Source organism: Heterocephalus glaber, unplaced genomic scaffold (assembly GCF_053883595.1).
Source record: "Heterocephalus glaber isolate CG9 unplaced genomic scaffold, H.glaber_assembly_v1.0 deba00001504, whole genome shotgun sequence".
Taxonomy (NCBI): domain Eukaryota; kingdom Metazoa; phylum Chordata; class Mammalia; order Rodentia; family Bathyergidae; genus Heterocephalus; species Heterocephalus glaber.
The window spans coordinates 52285533-52308205 of NW_028258324.1; the positions used below are offsets into that span (position 1 = coordinate 52285533).

The 22673-nt window shown below is 33.5% G+C and overlaps 1 protein-coding gene and 1 pseudogene across 9 annotated transcripts in view; both read left to right on the forward strand.

The window, feature by feature from the left end:
* The window catches only part of LOC101706660 (centromere protein Q-like), a 35191-nt pseudogene extending 12526 nt beyond the window's left edge, over positions 1 to 22665 (forward strand).
* Positions 1 to 22673, forward strand: part of Naaladl2 (N-acetylated alpha-linked acidic dipeptidase like 2) — an 891856-nt gene that overhangs the window by 861962 nt on the left and 7221 nt on the right. The gene's annotated exons all lie outside the window — the stretch shown is intronic.

Genomic DNA, 22673 nt, shown 5'->3' on the forward strand with positions numbered 1-22673 from the left:
AGTTCGGTCCCTGGTACCAAAAAAGAAAGACTTGCATGTTCTTCGTAATTCATTCCAGATGAAGAACGTGTCATTGTTCATTGAAGAAACCTATAAGAAACTAAATGCCTCTTAGAGAATTTTTTAATATTGTTTCTTATTAATTTAATGTTTACAAATTTGTGAAACTGTTAACCTATGATGTTACAGAGGCTGAAGCTTGTGCAGGATTTAGTATCCTCTAATATGCACTTTAAAATTGGCCTGTGTAGGCCTATCAGCATCTAATGTAGTCCTGAAAACTTTAGCAGTTAAAAAATCTAGAAAATCAATATTTATATTGCTGTACCACAGTTATTTGCCTAAAACATAAGGCAGGAATAGCTATGCTCTGAGAGTTTGTGATGGCTTTTGGGAGCTCACCTGTGTTGGCACATCAGAGCCGTGACGCTGTGACATTGTGTGTGTGACGTGCCCATGTGCAGTGCTTACAGCATAAACATGAGAGTGTTTGCTGTCACTCATTCTGTAGCTGAGAGCTTGGATTTTCTGTTTTCACAGAGCTGGAGAAATTCCCAAGTGCCCCTACCCTTACCTAACTCCCTAATCTTGTTGGATAGTTAAAGTTTTCCAGGTTCCTTCAACTTTGAAGTTGGCATTAAGTTTTTATTTTGCTTGTTTTAAATATTTATTTTCTACTGTCATCAAAGCATACTCTTAAGAAAATTACTAAAAAGGAATCTAAGCACATTTATTCCCTTAAAACCAACCAAAAAAAAAAAAAATTTGAGAAAACCCCGTGCATGAGAACCAGCCACCAAAGGTAGAAGGTACTGAGGGACTAAAGAAAGCAGACAGCTGGTCATGGTGGTGTATGCCTGTAATCCTAGCACTTGGGAGGCTGAGGCAGGAGGATCTCTGCAAGTTCAAGGATAGCCTGGGCTACCTAGTGATTTCAAACCCAGGTTGAACTACATAATGAGACCCTGTCTCAAAACAAAACTAAAAAAAACCAATGAATTTGGGATTACCAAAATGTGTCTCTTGGGTAACAGCAAGATAGGCAGATTCTTGTACCCCAGATTTCAGCAGCAGGAAGAAGAGGATTATATGCTAAGCCAACAAAGTGGCCCATAGCCAATTAGAATGTGTGATGATAAGCTTTTATGTATGAAAACATTATTGCTTAAATATATCAAAAATCATTTGTAATAAAATCATTTGTAAGGTATTTGTAAAATAAAATAGTTGCAATATAATTTCCTCCCATGTATGAGCTTTGGGTTTGTCCAGCTCTTCTTCTTCTAGAAGCTTGAGGTTCAGCATCAGGTTGTGTAATTGGGCTTTCTCTCTTTTCCTAATGTGAGTATTCACTGCTATGAATTTCCCTCGTAAGACTCCTTTCATTGTGTCCCGTAGATTTCCATATGTTGTATTGGCATTGTCATTTGGTTGTAGGAACTGTCTGATTTCTTCTTTAATTTCATGTGTGACCCATTGGTTATTCAGAAGTGTGTTGTTCAGTTTCCATGTGTTTATAAAATTCTTGTGGTTTCTTTTGCTATTGATCTCCAATTTCATCATAATATGGTCTGATGATATACAGGGGATAACTTAAATTCCTTTGCACTTACCTAAATATGTTCTATGAGCGAGTATGTGGTCTATTTTGGAGAATGATCCTTGTGCAGCTGAAAAGAATGTGTATTCTGATTTTGTGGGGTGGAACCCTCTGTAAACATCTATTAAGTTCATTTGTTCAAGAGTTTGATTGAGTTCTAGTATTTCATTGCTTATTTTTTGTCTAGTTGATCTATCTATTTGTGACAGTGGGATATTGAGGTCCTCCATTTCTATTGTATTAGTGCTTATTTGATTTTTTATGTCCATTAGTATTTGTTTTATATAGTTGGGCACACTAGTGTTTGGTGCATATGTATTAATGATTGTCATCTCTTCCTCTCGGATTATTCTCTTTACAAGGATGTAGTGTCCTTCTTTGTCTCTCTTAATCATTGTTGGTTTGAAATCCACTTAATCTGCAAAGAGGATAGCTACTCCTGCTTTTTTGGGAGGTTCCTGTCACACAGAGTATTGTTTTCCACCCTTTAACTTTCAGTCTATGAGTTTCTTTTTTAATTAAGTGTGTTTCTTTTATGCAGGATATTGTTGGATGTTGCTTCTTGACCCATTCTGCCAATCTATTTCTTTTGATTGGTGAATTGAGACCATTAACATTGATGATTATAACTGATATGTATTGACTTATCCTTGTCAAGACTTTTTCTTTTTGTTGGATTCTCCCCCTTTGTGTTTAATTTCTTGTCATCCCTGATGAATTCATTCTGCTGGGCTTTCTGGGGTTGTGAGCCTCACTGTCTTTTCATAGGATTTTGTCTAAAATTTTTTGGAGTGCTGGTTTGGTGTTCATGAATTTCCTAAGGTGCTCTTTGCCATGAAAGTATCTTATTTCTCCATCAATTTTGAAAGATTGTTTTGCAGGGTACATCAATCTGGGTTGGAGATTGTTTTCCTTTAGGGCTTAAAATATGTCTCTCCATGATCTTCTTGCCTTGTGGGTTTGTGTTGAGAAGTCTGCTATGATTCTGATGGGCTTTCCTTTGTATGTGACTTGTTTCTTTTCTCTAACTGCTTGTAGAATTTTGTTCTTCTGTTGGGTTTCTGGAATCTTAACTATTATATGCCTATGTGTAGATTTTTTTTTGATCAAGGCTATTTGGAGTCCTATATGCCTCACTTATCTGTATGTCAAGTTCTTTTCCCCTGCTTGGGAAGTTTTCTGCCATCACTTCTGTGAATAGTTTTTTTTTTATGTCATCTGCACTCTCTCCTGTTTCTTCATTGCCTCTGATAAGTCTGATATTACTCTTCTTTGCATTGTCTAGCAGCTGCTGGATTGTTTTCTCATGGTCCCTTAAAATTTTTAGAAATTTTTCTTTTCCTGGTCACTAATTTCAATCCTATCTTCTTTATCTGAAATTCTATCCTCACATTGGCTCATTCTGTTGCATTAACTTTCAGTGGAGATTTAATCTCCTGGAAATCTATTTGCATCTATTTTATGGATTCCATTTGTTTCCTATGTTGGGATTCCATCATGTTTCTCAGCTCCTCTATTTTTTTATCTGTGTCCTCTCTAGATTTATTAATCATGTCTTGCACTATGTGCACAATCTCTGCTGTTACCTAAGAAATTATTTCTGATTTCATTTTTTCCAGATCCTCTTTCATTGCCAGTTCAGGGCGTCCAAGTGGTTGAGTATCAGATTGTTCCATCTCGTTGCCCTTTGGGGTGCCTTAGGAAGTCTGGTTTTGAGACTTATTTACCTGTCTTCTCATTTCAACAAGTACTGCATGCTGCGCCTTTGTTGAGGTCACTTTTTGCTCATCCAGTGGTCTTCAACTTTCAGCAAGCCACCAAGCACCCTTTACTCTGCTGCCCTCCATTACACCAATTCCTGGGGTCAGAGTGGTGGCCTTCTGGATCCCTGAGCTGATCTGTTTTCTGGGCAGGCTTCTGGCTGGGGCCTGTTCATACTTGGGATGGTATCTAGCCATGCCTCTTTCTGGGGACCCTGTGTAGCTGTTGTCTGGGAGGGCCTTTGGCTGGGGACTGTGCACCCCAGTTCCTGTTTTTTGTGCAGGCTTCTGGCTAGGGTCTCCACGTCCTTATCAATAGTATTGGGGTGAGCCTCTAGCTGTTACTTGTGCACCTGTGTAGCTCCTTTCTAGGCGGGCCTCTGGATGAAGATTGTGCGCCTGTGCAGTTCTTTTCTGGCTGGGCCTTTGGCTTAGACAGGTGTGCCTGAGCCTCTGGAGTTGGGGCTGAACCCTGGCTGGGATCCGCCTGCAGCTACACTCGTCTGGGCCACACAGCTGCTCCCTAGGATCTGCGTGCACTTACTGATGGAATGGTGGGCCTCTTGACAGCCATTCTGTTTGTTTGTTTGCAATGCTAAAGAATGGACAGAGGACCTTTCCAATTAGCTACATCTCCAGCCCCGTTTCTATTTTTGGAAAGGTTCTCAGTAAGTTTCTAAGTTGTACAGGCTGGGTTTGAATTTGTGATCATCCTGCTTCAACCTCCCGCAGTGCTGGAATTATAGGTGTGTGCCACCATGCTCAGGCTGTTTTATTTTTTTAACCAAATTTTTGGCCACTTTTATAGGATGAGGATGAAAAGGATATTTCAAAGGAGACAAATGTGGTTAAAATAATCTAAAGCTAATAAAAACAGAAATACTTTATCTCACAAAAAAGTGGATATGTAGTACTCTGCCTAGACTGAGATTGTCTTAAAGAAAAATCATCATTTGTTTTAAATGTAAGGTGGCCAAATAGATTTGGGGAATTTAGCATTAACAATGAAAATAATAGGATATCAGTGGCACTGAAGCTATGAATTCAAAGACTATGAAGACCTAAATTTTGACTCTGACATAGTACCGAAATCCTGGAGAACTTCCTTTACTTGAAGTTGATAATCATGTATTGACTATAGAAATACCAATTTGCATGTTAATCTTATCTGAAGATATCTTTCATTTGTGAACAATCCCACTTTACACTGAGACCAGAGACTCCTCAAGGCTAGAGAGCCCATAGACAGGGGTTAGGTGTTATTTCAATGCTTTAATAGTCTGAATATCAATAGATAATAACGCACTTTTATCTGTCTGTTTATCTATTCCTTAACTATTGTAGAACTGTCTGTTATGTGGAGAAAGGATTTTCAAGGAAATGGAAGAAATGAAAATATCAGAGACAGTGTGTGCTATTTTAAAAATCTAGGTTTATCCATCAATGTTCTCTGGAGAGAACGAAGAAGAGGGAGAAAAAGAGGGAGAGGGAGAAGAGAGAGGGAATTTTAAGTAATTTGCTTATATACTTGTAGAGGCTGTATGGCTTCAATCTATATATCTGTGTATCTATCTGTACAGTTGGCAAACTGAGTCTCAAGAGAAGATTTGATGCTCTGATCTCAAGTCCAAAATCTGTAGGGCAGGCTGCTAACAGACTAGAAATTCAGTAAAATTGCTATATTACTGTCTTGACGCAGAATTTCCTTTTTCACCAGGAAACCTTATTTTTCGCTGTTGGAAGCTTCCACTGATTAGATGAGGCCCAGTCACATTATTGAAGGCAATATCCTTCCTATAGATGTCTATTATATATAAAAAACACCTTCATAGCACACAGACTCATGTTTGGCAAAAACCTTTGGGCTATATAGCTTAGCTAAACTGACATAAAAATTAACCATCACAGAGATCATATTAATAAACATGGGAAGAAGTTGAATTTGTAGATTTTAGAGATGGAATCTATAAAATTTAATGACAGATTATATCTGGGTAAATATGAAGAAAGAAATCAATGCTAGCAGTTTCATGAACTACTATGATATATTTTTAACTGTAATGTATACAGAATTTGATTTGAGCTCAAATAATATGACTGACAAGGTAAGGTTACTTTTATTAAATGCTTTTAATGGCTAAATAATCTTGGAAAGAAATTCTGTTTGAATCAGTCTGGTTGTATTTGGCTAATACTAATGTAGCCAAAAAATTCACCTTACCTTCTCTTTCTTATCCAAAAATAATTACATGCAAATTGTAATTGGCTTTTATGTAAAATGGAAGAAACATGCCCAAATATTTTGGAAGGCGTAGCCTTTAAATGTGCCAGTTAAGGTGTCTCCCAATTTTTGTTATTGCTAATCATAGTAGGTCTTATTTTCTAATCAAAGTTTGTATATGCTGCACCAAAGTGTTTGGAAGATATACTAACAATATAATTTTATGCAATATCATTCATTCAAAAGCTGATAAAATATAGCATTATCAGATACAAAAGTTTTGGAGGAAAGAAAAAAATACTGTATTTGCATCAAATGTTAGGGCATTACACATTTCTCTTGTGTCCTATCCCTTTCTCCTTTCCTTAACTATGAAATTTAAATAAATAGTTTTTAAAAAATAAAGAATAGACATTCTCTGAAAGCTTATTCATAGTGCCTGGTTTTTTTTCTAAAATAGAATATAAATCAGTATAAAATCATTCTGGATATTAAGAACTAAAACATGGAAACATGTTCCTCAATTAATTTCTAGAAGCTGATGAATAGTTTCATTTTATTTCAGAAAATGTTCGTGTTTATATTTTACACATTTATTATTATAAATCACCAATGAAAGATTTGATAGTTTATACAGTCAGATTCTCCAAACAAATTATTGGTTTTTTCATACAGTTTAGATAAGTTTTAGGCAAATTTTATTTATCATAGCTTATTACAGTAACCCCTTTCCCCCTACACATGATTTTACTTTCTAAGCTTTAAAGTACCTGTGGTCAATAATGGTCTGAAAACATTAAATGGAAAATTCCAGATATCAGTAATTCCCAAGTTTTAAAATGTGCACCTATCTGAGCAGCAGGATGAAATCTTATGCCATTGCACCCCATCCACTCAGGGTGTGAGTTATCTCTTTGTCGAGTGTGCCAACACTACATGAAGCACCTATTCCTTACACACGTACTCTCAGGGATCAGGTGACAGCTATAGATTCACAGTGCCTGTGCTCAAGTAATTATTGTTTTCCTTAGTGTGATCCTACTGCACAATAGTAATGATGGTAGCAGATTTATTAAAGAATATCTATATACTTTTACTATTTTATTAGTAGTTGTTAATAATCTCTTCCTTTGCCTGATTTAGAAATTTGACTGTATCACATATACAGGAAAAGAACAGTACATATAGACTTTGGAACTATCTGTGACTTCAGTGAACCCCTGAGAGTTTGGAATGTAGCCCCTACGGACGGAACAGACTACATTAGTACCAAGTTATATTTGTAAATTTTGTAGATGAATTAAGCTTTCTGTAAATAAGGAAATAAAAAGTTTTATGATTACCATTTTACCTATTTCATAAAAATTAGTGTCTCCTAGGTATAAAGCATATATTAAATGCATTCATGTCCTGTGGCTATTGTAACAAATTACCATAAACTTGGTGTCTTAAAACAATAGAAATTTACTGTTCTAAAGTTTGACAGGTCAGAAATTTGACATGAAGGTGCCAGTAGGGACATTCTCTCTCCACGGGCCCTAGGAGAGCACCCGTTCCTGTGACTGCCAGCACTTGCGTCACCGTACTCTGCCTCCCTCTTTTCCTATTCAGTACCTTTTCTTTTTTCTTTGCTAAGGATTGAGTCCCAGGCCTCCTGCATGCCAGGGAATAGGCAAGTGTACCACCAAGCTGCATAGCCTTTTACAATTTTTTGTTTAGTAAGAGGGTCTCTCAAAGTTGCCCAGGATGGCCTTTAACATGCAGTCATGCTACTAAAGCCAAACAAGGAACTGCAATTACATCTCTTTCTGCCACTTTTTAAAAAAGAGGCTTATGATTTGATTTAGGACCCATCTAGATAATACAAGAAAACCTTTTGCTGAGATCTTTAACTGAATTACATCCACGAAGATACTTTTTCCAAATAAGGTAACATTTACAAGTCCCAGATATTAGGACGTGAGCAAAGCTTTGGGACCTCATTCAGCCACTATACCAGATAATGTAAGGGATGTGAATGTAGATTAGACAAAGACTTTATTCTTATAGATATACCAGCCAGTAAGTTCTAGTCTTTCCATTGCAAACCCATTCTTACATTCTTTGTGGTGCAAAGTGAGGGCTGGGATTCTACAAACTACATTTCTACTTTGCTGGCTGATTCTGTGTTAGATTCTCTATTAGGAAGCAGAAAAGGAAAACTTGAAGCCTGGAGGAAGAAGAGATGCTTCTTGCCACTTTCATTTTATTCCTGTACTTTTGTTCCTTTCCTTGTCATTGCCATTCTAGCCATGCTTCTTCACCCAACTAGGAGCAGCACTTTTCCAACATTAGCTTACATAGGCTCATGATACACCAGTACTAGCAGACTAGGGTCCCTTCCTTATACCCATGTCTTAAAGATTCACAGGCCTGATCTCTGAGCTCAGAATCATTATTTAGAGCCAAGCAGTAGCCCTTATTCACTGTTCTGATTTACAGCTTTTTAGGATGCCTCTTTCAAGGTTCTATGTTTCAGTAACGCTAGGTTTCCTTTCTCCAATACTAGGAATTATAGACCCTTCCTGCTCTTATAAACTCTGTAGTGTTAGTGTTTCCTCTGTGCCTTATCTTCTAAAAGGGATATAAAACATCTTTAAATATAACTGCCAAATAAGGTGAAAGAATACAGAGTTTAAGAGAAATAGGAGTGAAGCTTTTGTTTGTATTTTCTTCAACTGGAATAAGATCTAGATTGGCCTCATAGGGGAGGTGGTACTTAAAGCAGGGTTGCATAGACTTGTAGACATTGGTGTTTCACAGACTGGAATGGAAAAATGAATGGGAACTTCTCAAGAAAGGGTTTTAAAAAGATATTAGCTTTTACCTGAATCAAGATCTTTTTAGTAACATTTAACATTATCTTATGTTGATTAAGGTCATCAAAGCTATCCATCATCTAGGAAAACAATAAAGCTTTCAAAGACTATTGGGACATTTTCCTCAATATGTTAATAACTATCATCTGCTGCTGAAAAGTAGAAAATGAGTGAATAGTTCAACATTTTGATTTCATTCTTATGTTTTTATTGATTACTTAATGTCATTGTGTCTAGCTACTTGGATCTACTGGTGACTGCTTCTGTTATTCAGTATTACTCGCTTTCTTTCTTTCTTTTTTTTTTTTTTTTTTTGGTACCAGGGATCAAACTCAGGACTTTGTGCTTACAAGGCAGGTGCAGCACCACTGACCTAAATCCCCGGCCCTCCTTTTCTTAAGAAAGAAGTTTTTGAGCTTGGTGACAGTTACCCTTAGGAGTGCTACTTTAACTTATTTTAATTTGATTTTTGTGTTATAGATGCATCATCTCAGTGTATATAGGAATGTTACTATATACAAATAAACTCATCCCTATCTCTGCTGGTGTTTGCTTGTATGAGAGAGTGCAATTTTAAGTTTTCATGTAGATCAGAGTTATTCATCACTGAGTGATAATCAGCACAATGGTTGCTGAGAGACCTTGAAGACCTAAATACTTTAGACTGCTAGACTAAAACCTATGGTTCAGAGAAATGAACTCATATTACAGTTGTCATATATAAGACAACTGATAAACCTTAACTGTTTTGCCCCTGATTGAAAAATAGTATGTTAGCATAAGTGAACTTGGTAAGTAGTTTGACTGAATTTGATCCTGAGAGATCAACTATGTGTCTCTTTTCTTTGATATAACATACGAGTTTATTGTGTCCACACAGTCTTCTTTGAAAGATTGTAAATTATATTATTTATGGACTTTTGATGATTCAAACACAGTTGGAGCTTGAAGGTCAAGGCAGCAAACTGTATCCGAAATTTTTATTTATTGCTGATGTGTGATACATTTAACTGTACACTTTGTGCTGCTACAGTTAAAGATCTGTCAGCATTTCTAACATACATTATTATTTCATAGTTTGATGACACACTCATTTATCCTTATTCTTTCTTGAATTATGTGATGCAAAATCTCATCTTTGGGAGAGCATGTTCCAATTCTTTACAAGATTAGAAAACACTTATTTGCTTCCTTTGCTCCTAAAATGCCTAACAGTAAAATTTCGATGATACAGATTTTCAGTAATTTCATAAACACAACTGTGTACAGCAACATTCTGCCTGTAAAATGCCTTGACTTATGTGAATGTTGAGAAATTGTTATTTCAGACTTTACTTTTTACTTATCTCCATTTGAAAATAAGTTAGGAAACATTTTTTAGGCAAACATGATTTTAAAAAAATTTTACTTCTTTCTTTTCCATTATCAAATGTCTATGTAGAGTCTAACTGTGAAATAAAGTAGGTATAATCTTAATTCATTGCTGTGCTCATAGAAAAACAAACATATCAAGAATAATTATTTTAAGGAATTCAATTTCCTGTTTAAGAGTTACTTATGATTGTGTCATCTGAACTTCTAGATCTACCCTATTCAGTATGGTAAGAGCTAGCAACAAGTGTACTAGGTTGAAATGTAGTTACTCCAAATTAAGATGCTTAAAGTATAAGATGCACAATAGACTTTAAAACTTACTATAAAAAGAATAACTTTTTAAAAATCACTTTGATAGTTTTTATATAGACTGAACATGGCGACATATGCTTGTAATCCCAGTATTTGGGAGGCTGAGACAGGAGAATTGCTGCAAGTACAACACCGGCCTGAGATAATAGTGAATTCAAGAGCCAGTCCAAACTACGTAGTGAGACCTTGCCTCAAAAACAAAAAAAAATAAACAAACAAAATATAATTTTTATATCAATTCATGCTGAAATGATAATATTTGGTTACATTATTTCACTTCTTTGTTTCTTTGTTGTAGACACTAGAAAATTTTAGAATTATGCATATATAATATCAAAGTTTTATTGTACAACTTTCATTAAATTTTCCCTAGAATCCTACATTTGCATATTGAAGAAACACCCAAATTATTTTAATTGACTCAAAGCTAGATGTTTTGTCTATGAAATTTTCAAGATAAGAGCAGAGAGTAGTGAGGACAATTTTTTACCTGTTTTTGAAAATTTCTCCTCCCTTTCCATAGTTGGTAATGTTATTTTTGGTGTCTAGAGTGTTGGATGGCAAATATAGAAGTAGGAAATATTTTTTTAAAAAAGATTAAATATGAGAGTCCACATCAATATATGAAGCATTGAGAACAATAAAACTTAAAATCACAAAATATTTTAGTTGAATGAAAATTTGTTCATACATAATGAGATAGAATGAGTGCATACTTTATTCTTGAAAAATACAAATATATTTTCAGGTGAAATTATTCACTTGAATATTAATAGTTGAGAGACTATTAAAAATTCACCTTATATCACTTAACTTCGAAGTCTGTAATCTGATATCTTTAACATTTTATTACAACAAACTGGTTATTTGCTTCATTCATGAGTTCATCGATTTAGCAGACATTTAAGTGCCTGTCCTGTTCTAAATATTATATTTGGAACTAGATGATTCAAAGATGATAAAGCACTTTCTCTTTCAACTCATTGTGGAAGTTTTGTTAATATCTATTAGCCTGAGTCAGTTCATTGAATTCTATAATCATGGATGAAATTGCTCTGAGGAATTCATCAGAAAGAATCAGAGCTGGGGAATTAGCTCAGTGGTTTCGCCGCCTGCTGCGCAAGCGCAAGGACCCGAGTTTGATCCCCGGTACCAAAAAAAAAAAAAAAAATGCTGGGAATACAGCTCAGAGTGAAGTCCCTGGGTTTAATCCCCAGAACAAAAAGAAAGAATCAGAGAAACCCATCACCAATGTGTTACTGTACGAAGATACCACAAAGGTCAATTGTGAAGAGACCATATGTTGGCATTATGGGAGGCCCTGGGGACTAGAGGAGTAGCAGCAATGATTGGACAGGAAATTAAACAATGGATTAAAATTGAATCCAAAACATTTTCATCAAGTTAGCACAGCCTTCAATCTTTTTTTCATCCTTAATCATTTTCAACTGTATCTATTCTTTTCCCTCCCTTTCCATTTAAGATGAAAAGATTATCTTTTCAAAGCTAACTTGGTGGTATAGCTTGTATCTAGACGCTAAATCATTCCCTCGTGAATGAATTAATTCCTTTGTCAAGGGACTGAACTAGTTATCTAACTGAACTAGTTAGAGCAGCCTTATCAGAGAAACAAGTTCTCTCTTGCTTTCCCTTGCTTTGACCTTCTCACTCCCTGAGCTTTCTTCTCTAATGCTGTCCTAACGATGTATCAGAAAGATCCTAAATAGGTAGAGCCCATTTGATCTTAGACTTCTCCCCCTTAAAACTGTGAAATATTAAATTACCCATTCTGTGATATTCCATTACAGCAGCAGAAAATGGACTAAGACTCTCTCAGTGATAAAATTCCAATTAGTACTATTTCTCATTTTCTTTTTTCTTCCTACAAAACAGGCAGGCATTTAACAGAGAGACAATGAGTAAGAAGGAAATAAAGTCAGAGATTTTGAAGCATCTATTTGAAGGTCATATTGTCTATCTCTTTTTTCTCTTACTTGCTTTTGGTTCAATGTCTTTGTTATGCTCAGAAAATTCCTTCCTATTCAACCCTATATTATTATATCAAAAGAAACACCAATTTTAAGTGTTCAGGGTAGGTGGACAAGTGTTTAGTATCTTTGATAAATTGCCTCTCTTGTTAGAAAATATCCTCAGGAAAATATCTCTGACAATCAAACTTAATTTTTGAAAGGAAGCTATTGTCATAGAGTAAGGAGGAAAATTTGTTTTTTTATTGATGAATCTGTAAATTATTGTAAGTTTGGTTTGGAATATGCTATACTCCAGCACCTTGGAAAATGTTTGTTTCTTTGGAAGCCTTTTCTAATAATCTTCAACCATGAGTTTCAAGTTTAATATTTGTCGGAATATTGTTTTGATATAAGTATAAAAGTAGATAAGACAGTAAAATTAGAACCCTTTCAAATCTATACCTTTCTAAAATCTTGGCTTTCCTACTCAAGCACTGTGGGTATTCAGAAAATTAAGCTGCCTGTCCTCTTCAGTTCTTTCCAAAAAGAAGTAAAAATAGTGCCTGTTACTTTGTTTTGAGGATTTTATGAATTAAAGTGTGCAGAATTGTTTGAATGTTTTGGAACATATATCAAATGTTCAATAAGAATTTAGTAATTATTATCATCATAGTTATTTTATTTCATGTTCGGTATGTACTTGTTAGATATGTGAGGAGATATGCAGTGATCAAGAAACTATATCCTAGAGTATCTGTGCCTAACGAGAGAAAAGTATCCCTCAGAAGGTCACAGCTTTGTGCAGTTAGTGCTATGACAAAATCATCAGCCACATGCTACAGTTGTGCTGAGGAGAAATCAACAAACTTTGCTTGGGCTTGCGGACAAGTTGTAAAAAATTTGGCTCCTCTCTGGACTGTATCCAATTGATGCTATAGTTCATCCAGACTACAAGGAATCTCTTCTCTTATTATTACCTCTAACAGTAAGTAGTTGGATTCAAGATCAGAAAGAAATTTTATTATTAATTTGCCATGATCCTTTACAAGTTACAGAAAAGAACCTGCTCTTATCAGTCTACCTTTAAACCTCACAATACATTTTCCCTAATAGTTTAAAGTTCACCATAACCTTTTCACATATATCAGCATTTCTGTACATGTATATCATTACTATTAGCTGGTTATTCTAACCTGTGTATACCTTTTTAATTTTTTAAAATTTTTATTAGTACATGTTTATATAATAATTCCATTTACCATGGAGGTTGGCAAAAGAGCCTTTTGTCTTTGCAACATTTTTTTCTGACTGAAATTGCAATACTGTCTTATAAAAGAAAATCTAAAGATTTTTGGTTAAAAAAAACTAGAAATATCGAGGAAAGAAGTCATTCTTTATGAAGTAGAAATAAAAAAGAAATGGTTCCAAACCACTGTCAGAAATAGGTTTTCTCTGAGATGATGCGTTCTGGGCTAATAAAACCACAGGAGGGCAAAGCTGGTTTGGCTTATCCTCAAAGTTTTTATTTATTCACAGCTATTCAGTAGTAACAATTGTTATCACTGGACCTCATCTCCATTTGAAAAGTGAAAAACAATTTTCAAATTCTATTAAAAAAGGCAAAGCAAAGTTTAGTTGGTTCTGTGGGGGTGGGTAGAAAGAAACATTTTTTTATATGTCCTAAATTTTCTTGGATACAGTGGGACTAGAATGGTTGTAAACACTTTCTTTATTGTATTTCTTTAAAAATATAGGCTTTCTTGGATTTGTCTTCTCTAAGTGTTATAAATATTAAAATTTTGTAATTTGAACAATATATGACTTTATCATTCCAATATATTTTGTGAGATTCAAAAAATCATGTCACATACTACCTGACATTTATATAACTTAGACTGAAAACAGTCTACTACTACTAGACGGTTTGTACTTTATATGGCTCAGAATTCACTGATTAGTACTATTTTCCAAATATTGGATCGTCATATCTGCTGGAACATTCATTAAACATGGAAATAAATGTCAAGGTGACCTGTATTGAGACGTTGAGTGGAAAGAATGCACTAGTTATCTTTCTCTCAATTTAGGACCACAGTTCCAAATGGTCCAGTTAAAAGATACCTGTATTATTTTTTTGCACATATTAATTATTGTACTTCAAGAAAGAAGGCAGAAATAGAATAATTCATCCCATTGAATAAAGTCAGTAACATCAAAAGCTAGTTTGTATTTCAAATAGTGATATGTATCTCCCAAAATAACTAATTGAAAGAGTAATTAATTAAAGTACACATAAATTTTAATGTTTTTATTAAGTATAATTTTATTATTGACTAAGAACAGATTGGGTCATTTCTTAAACAATGACCAAAGAGTATAAAGCACTTAGTAAATGGGAAATTTAGCAAACATCCAATTAATTCAGATTTTGCAAAAAAGAATACCAAGAGACTGAAAATATAAAATGAGTGCTTTGAGGTAAAAATACAGGATTTGTTCTGGATAATAAGTATGTTATTCCAAGATTTATACTTTGAAATCAACCAAATACTGTAATGCTTTTTAAATATTAGCTTGAAGGAAAAGTGAAAGCAAAGTGAATTGATTGCCCTATTGAAGCTTCTAACGAGCTTAAAGATACTCAATGCCCAATTTTTAATGTAAAATTACCCATGAAACTCTAAAGACTATTTCATATTTTAAGGAATTATTACAGATGTTAACATACGAAATATTCACTTTGAAAATGTGACAGAAAATTAAAATTGTAAATGAACTGTAAAACTGAGTAAATCTGCTCACATTTACCATCTTAACTGTTTTTGTTGACATAAGGAAATAAAAATCATGGGAGTTTAATTTGTAAACAAAGGGACCCATAAATAATTATACAACTTTAAAAGCTCTAATCATCACCTTTTAAAAAGTTAATAATTTTTTTTCAAATGCCAATGGTAGATAAGCAAATTTCTATCAATTGTATTAAAATTATTGTGCTAAAATTAATGGTAAAAAAATTTTCCAATTTGTGAGTAAACAGTAGAAACGTTGGTTTTATGCTTAGGGAGCTCTGAGAGAAGATTCATTCATTTACATTTTTGCCCAAGAGTGTCAAAGGGCTAAAGAGTTTTCTCAAACCTGACACAAATTATGTGTATGTCTGATTATTGTAGTCAAAAAGAAATCATGTTTCAGAATAAATAACTTTAGGTATAATACCATGTGTATGCTGATTTTGTAAACTGTGTAATAGTTTACTGAAGTGATTGGAAACATTGAGAACCAGGCAGTAATCAAAAGAAACTGAATCTGAGAGAATATTGACAAGATCCTGCCCCAGAATAGCAGCTAGGACACTGGTGTTTGAGACCTCACCCCTGTTGCCACTGCACTGGGGAAAACTCCTCCACCATGGCAGCAAATCTACCTTGCAGCATTTGCTCTGCTGCTGCCCGAGCAGCAGTTAGAAGGAATAATCATGAACCAGTCCTGTATATTTGCTTCAGTTCTTTCAGAATTAAAGTGCTAAGAAGGGTCATCCACTTGGCAGAGCATAGATCACATGTGTCACCCTGTTTATATTAAACTGTTATGTATGGACCTAGTAATCCCCTGGAGGAAGAGTTATCCTCTGCTTCACACTAAGCTCTAAGGGACTCTCCCCATATAGGACATAGGTTCTAATATCAGATGATCAAAAATAACTTGAGAACAGCAGACCCGTAAATATCTCTCTGTGCCAGTTAATCTCAATTCTCAATTTAACTAGATTAGGAGACTCTTGGAATATTAAAAAAAATTACAGTATTCAGTTGTTTTCAAGTATAAATCTTAAATACTATACTTGTTATCCAAAACAGAACATGTATTGTTAAAGTGATCACTTTCAAATGTTAAATAAATGAATTATCTAAATTACTTAGGTAAAAATACAATCATATCTATAGTTATTAAATAAAATAACTATAACTACCATCAGGAACTATCCTTACAGTTTTCTCTGAAACCGTAAGGCATATGGTGAGCACCATTTAGAATTTTTTTTTTCTGTACTGGGGATTGAACTCAGGACCTTGTGCTTGCAAGGCAGGCATGGTACCACTGAGCTAAATCCCTGGCCCACCATTTAGAATATTTATAGACTGTGCCACATGATTATAGACTATATAATGTAACATAGAAAGACTAAATGACATAATGTACAAAAACCATATGGTATAATATATAAAGGCTATATGGTATAAAACATAGCAAAACAATATTTTCAACAGTTTCATATAAACAGAATAGTTGGAAAACTTTATTAAATATAAAATTATATAATTTCATTCTACATAAAATTTTAAATATATCAACAAGTTAAAATAATAATTTTAACTTATTTATTATGTGCTGGGCTTCCAACATAGATAAAACTTACCTTTTGTAATCCCAAGCACCTACCATTGTACATTATTTGTTTTAGGTGTTTGGTAAGGGTATTGAGTAAAATAAGCTACAAAGGTCAATATTGGGTCAATTACTCACTTAAATTGATATACCTAAGTTATGAGCTATTGCCTTTAGAATGGAATTTTCCAAAATAAATCATTCACATCCTTTTCATTCAAATCAAATATAAATGAAAATATAAGCTGAATTACCTATTTTGTTTGATTTTAAGGGAGCCCTGAGCATTACTGTTTGCCAAAGGTAATGAAGGTAACTAAGAGAATTTTGGGGAAAGGGAAAATGCAAATATTTGAGGCATACAATAAAAGGAAATGCATTATTTTTCATTGTCAGGGGTATACATGTAGGGTATACATGCGAAATTGTCTTTGGAGTGTCACACTCTTAGCTACTAAGAGGAAGGGGAAGTACTTAGATATAAAGAATACAATATAAGATAAAAAGTAGATTTATTTACATATTGAGATTCAAGTCATATAGTTAGGAGTAAGATGGATAAATAAAGGCAGTAAAATGGTAATAAAAATAAGAAACCAACCACATGAGGGTGAAAAAATATTCATCAACCAAAAAGGGTAAATTCTGGAAGGGTATAAGAAATTGTGATAATCCTTCTCTGATTTCTGTCCTTCCTTTTAACTTAGTAGAATATAATTTGTATTTATGATAAACAATCAAGCACTATGTGATTGGAAGGAAGTCTTCTTGGAAAATCCTAAAAGATATTTTCTTACTCAGGAAATTTCTCTAGAAAAACAGTGTAGTTAGTTGGGCTGAGAAGACTTGACAGGAACTACATAGAACACAGTTGTATAGTTTTCTGCTGTATTTTATATTTAATCATAACAGGAACAAATGGGACTGTTTTTGTCCATTTCTTGGCCTGAAACTTAGCAAGATTATCCTTATTATTTTTTTAATTTTACTACAATGGTTTGCTTAGCTAAGACTGTGTAAGACAAAATGCCATGGAATGCATGACTTGAATAATAAATGTTTATTTCTTACAATTCTAGAAGCTGGGAACCCAAGATCAGTGTGCTAGCTTAGCTAGGTTTTGGTAGAGACCCACTTCCTGGGATACAGATAGCTGTTGTCTTGCTGCATCCTTGCATGGTACTTTTAGTGGTACCGATCCAAAAGTGGGGCTTCTACCCTCATGATCTCATCCAAACCTAATTACTTCCCAGAGCCCTCACTTTCTGATACTATTACATGGGGAGTAGGTTAGGGCTTCCATATAAGAATTTTGAGAGGATGCAAACATTCAGTTCATAATGACAGTTCACTATGCTTTTGGTTTAATGCAAAAATCTTACTTAGAACTTTTAAAACAGAATTAAAGATTTTTAATGTATCAACATGGTTAACTTAACTTTGTAATGCATGCCCTGTATTCAGCATGATTTTCGCACAGTTCTATGAATTTAACTCATCATTTGAAAACTGTCTAATCCACACTACACACTAAACAGTCAATATATGAAGAGAGAACAGAGAAGGAATTTCTGTTTTAACTAATGCATCAACAATATGTCCATTTAGGCTGGACCGCCCACAGTATGATTCTTCTGGTTTGAGCTGAGTACCTCTTTGCTGTGTTGAGAAACTACATTCAGGGTTTCAACGTGAGGAAATCTCTCACTGTTTATGTGATAGACTACAAAGACATAGTTTAAAGGGTACTGCATACAGGGAGGGAAATAATTGTACTTTTGGGTTGGGGGATGCTGGGAATTGAACCCAGGGCATTTGTATGTTAAGCATGTACTCTACCACTGAGCTATACACCTCAGTCCCAATTGTAATTCAAATAATCTTTTCTAATGTTGATATGAATATATCTATAGACATCTATAGCTAGATATAGATAGATATCTCTAGATATATAGAGATAGCTATCTCTAGATATAGATATATAAATATATATGTACAAATATCCACTGTTAAGTAGAGTATACAGTTCATATAATCCCTAAAAGAATTAAAAACAATTGTAAGAAATTAAACTGGCCTTTTCTCTCTACTTTCAGCAGTCTGGTTTGAAAGACATGACTTATTTAGTATGATTTCATTGAGGAGTTTCTCAACATGTGGTATAATGAATGTTAATTCAGTTTTACAATGGGTGGTGTCTTATGTCTGCTTATGAATATAAGAAAGAACATCTGAAATGGAATCATCATTTATGTCATTAATTTGCAAATTCACACACATGGAAATGACTCATGAAGATCTTAGATGCCTTTGTTTCAAAATTCATTTTTTCCATTTCCTTTTGCCTTAGTTGAATAGGAAAGATTTGTCAGTTGGCTAAAGGTACTTCATCTGCTTCACTGATGCTGCTAGAAGTTATTAATTAGGTTTCTGATTTTGGCACTGATCTTTCCTGGTCACCGTAATGTGTCATTGAAACAGACCCATTAAAATGAATGATGTGTGTTGTAATTTCATTAGTGTCATCAATAAAGTATTACACTTTCCTTTTAGTAATCTCTTTGTGTGTGTGGGTCAGGATGACTGTATGAATTACATTTATAAGATCCAAATTGTTACAGATGAGGAAAGATAGGCATGAGGGTGGAATTAATGTTATTTTAAACATGATAACTACTAAAATGATTTCAATTAAATAATATTTTAATTAGGTCTGATGTCTCTACATGCCATACTGAGATACATGTTATGTATATGCAAATAAGATGGTCATTTATTGAATTAGATCTATGCTAACAGAATCACTTTATCTCCAGGGAAACTTTTCTAAATTAGGCTAAAGTAGGTATATTTAAGAGTAGGAATGATTCACTAAGGAATATAGCTCCATGTGGTTGTAAAGTTCAGATTCTTGACATGAAATATTTAACTGTATTTTCTCACTTTTCTTTTTTACTCTATTTTTCAGCCAGGTATTTGACTTTTCCCATATTAACTTGAAAATACTGGTGCATAATTGGGAAAGAGAGACAGATTTGTACATCCTAATATGATATATTTTGTTGAAATCTTTAAACTCTATTTGATTAAAGTTTAATTTTAATGTACTACATGAGAATACAAAGAGCTTTTGTCTTAGAAGAGTCCATCAAAATCATTGATCTAATTAAGATATTTCAAAGGCAAGAAGCATTTACATATTTAAAATGGTAGGATAGTAGTTTTGCTCCTCAAAGATGATCATGGGATATTTAGGGTTAATAGATTAATAATATGTAAGAAAGTTTTCAGAACTAAAAAATATATGAGAATGTCTCAGGTAGAATTTAAACCATGGTCTTGGTTTTGTTTTTGTCTTAACTCAAATATTAAAAATAAAATAACAGAATGGTACTCTTCTTGATAAAGATCCAAAAGCAGATATTTATTTTTGACAGTGGGAAAATAGACCATTTTTAGTGCATTAAGGGGAAACTAGAAAAGATGAGCCACTTCTGAAAATCAGTAGGAGAAATGATCCTTCTGATGAAAATTTAAAGATGTTTTTGTTATCCCCAATTTATTTTTCAGGTGATGCAGTGTATCAAAGTGAATGTATCAAGTGAAACTGTATTTCCACTGTTATAATACAGATAAACTAACTTAAGTTGTATTAGCACTAAACTCAAATTGAAGGTTTTCTCTTAAATTAAGATGCAAACATCCTAGTTAGTACAGTCAACTAGACTCTCTATATCTGTAGTTTTATTCTAATTTGTATCCAATTTGTTTAGAAATGGATGAGTGTTTATCTTACATATAGCTTGCTGCAAGTTTACTACCTGAAACATGTAGCATATTGAGAATGTGTTTAGCTCCTTGTGGAATTTCACAAACCAAAACAAGGTCCATTTCTATTCACATATCTTGCCTGCAGTCATTATAAAAGCATGTTACTGTGCTGCTTAGTAGTTAAGAAAGGTAAATGTTGACAGACCCCAGACTTTATTGCATTGGTCTGTAATGTAAGAAATACACATATTGCTTCCCAGTTAAAAAGTAATAATAATTATTGTATTTCTTGTGCTTATATAAGAATGTTATTTGTAAAATGTACTTTTACTTTTCTTGCCTTTCTTCTAGATATGTTATAGTAATTATGACTAAAATTTTATATAAATATATTAGATACTGTCCATGCTTGAAGGAATTCCCACCAAGGGATTAATCCTGCAACCTTTATGACTATGTTTTATTAATATCATCTAATTAAATTAAATATTAATAATATGCAACATTTAACACACCTAGAACTGTGCATATGGGAATGTATATGTGTCAGTTTTGATAAACTGGAAAAGTTACTCTAACAGTGTGAAAATTACTAAACATGTATGTTCACAATATACCAACTGTAAGTAGTACAACTCACTTAAGCAATAGTTCTTGATAATAAAGATTATAATATCACATTTGTGAGCATGCTAAAAAGTATATTCCAAAGAAATAGAAATATTTGGTATAGTTTAGGAAAATATCTACTGTATTTTTAAATCCAGAAAATATTTTTGCCATCAAATTATTCATAATTAGACATGGAACTGATACAATGAGGAAAGATGATTCAAAATTATTAATATAATATGATTGAATTTTATTTTACTAATTATTTTTATTGGTAAAGCAATATAAGTCATATACAAGAATGCATTTTAAAAGAATGATTAAAATGTATTTTAATCTACTTATAACTGGTAACTCCTAACATCTTTCAAGACACATTTCAAATACTCTCCATGATGAAACTTTCTCTGACCTTTCCCAGTAGCAAGCCCACACCTATAATCACCAATCCTTCCATCTTTCCTATGACAATTAGACAATTGTACTTCAATTATTTACAGGTCTTTTCTTTTAACAGCATGGAATTTCATCTGTAACAAGAACTATGTTGTAATGAGGATTAAAATAAGCTAAGTATGCATAACTCCATAATGGTCCACCAAATTTCATCTTTCTATTAATGAATAAAGGTGATTGTCTTAGACATTCTCACACCAAATTCCTCTTAGTCATTTGGCTAAGTTACAGGGCTCCATCTTATTATTATACACCCTACACTTACAAGTAGGTGACCTTCTACATGACAGAGATACATGAAAGAAGAGAGAATAATATAACAAATTCCATTACCAAGTTTTGACAATTATTAGTTAATGATCAGGATTATTCCAATATACCACCTGTATCTCCACTCTCCTTCCTTTCTTCCAAATATTTTAGAGAAAATCTTAGACATAATAGCATTTGATCTGCAAAGTTACTATATATATGTATGAAAGACAAAGACACTTTTACGAAAGATCCTCATGATACACTTATCACATGTATATATTTACAAGTACTTTATATTCACCTAATAATCAGTATTAAATTTTGTACTGTTATTTATAATTTAAACAGTTTGTTTGAATAAAGACCTAGTAAAGTCCATAATTTTTGACTGGTTGATAAATTTACATATATATATATATATTAATCTAGAAAAATAGTTCTCAATTAGAGGCAATTTTGCCCTGTTAAAGATACATTGGCAAGGTCTAGAAACTTGTTTTCTTATAACTAGAGGAGGATATTTGTTAAGGATATCTAGCTTGATGGGTTTAAAAGTACTTCTCAATATCCAACAAGGCAGCCAATGAAGTAAAGAATTTTCTGGCACTTCACTCTGAAGTTGAGAAAATCTGATCTGTAGGTTTCTTGTTTCCCTCTTTTTAGTAACAATTTATTTGTTATCATACTGTTATTTTTCCCTCTAGATTTCCCACAGTCTGTTTTTTTATTTTGGCTAGGAAAATATCATGGTGTCAGTTTATTTTATTTTTGTCCTACATATTAAGTACCAATTAGATTTTGAAATATCATCAGATTCACATTCAATTTTTATATTTTTGATCAAAACCCACATGTTCTATTTCTTAGACACTGTTGAATGTGTCCTATCAGGAGGCATATAATGTGTGATTCTCTCTCTCATCAATATGGAAAACTATTGATGATCAATATGTATGTCCATTACTTCATGAGGGCTCGAAAAATGGTTGTATTGCATTTTAATTATGTCTTCACAGTGGGTATTACTGCTTCTTGGCAATATTATTTACAATGGTATGAAAATCACATTCTGTGTACAGCATTTACACATTCTAT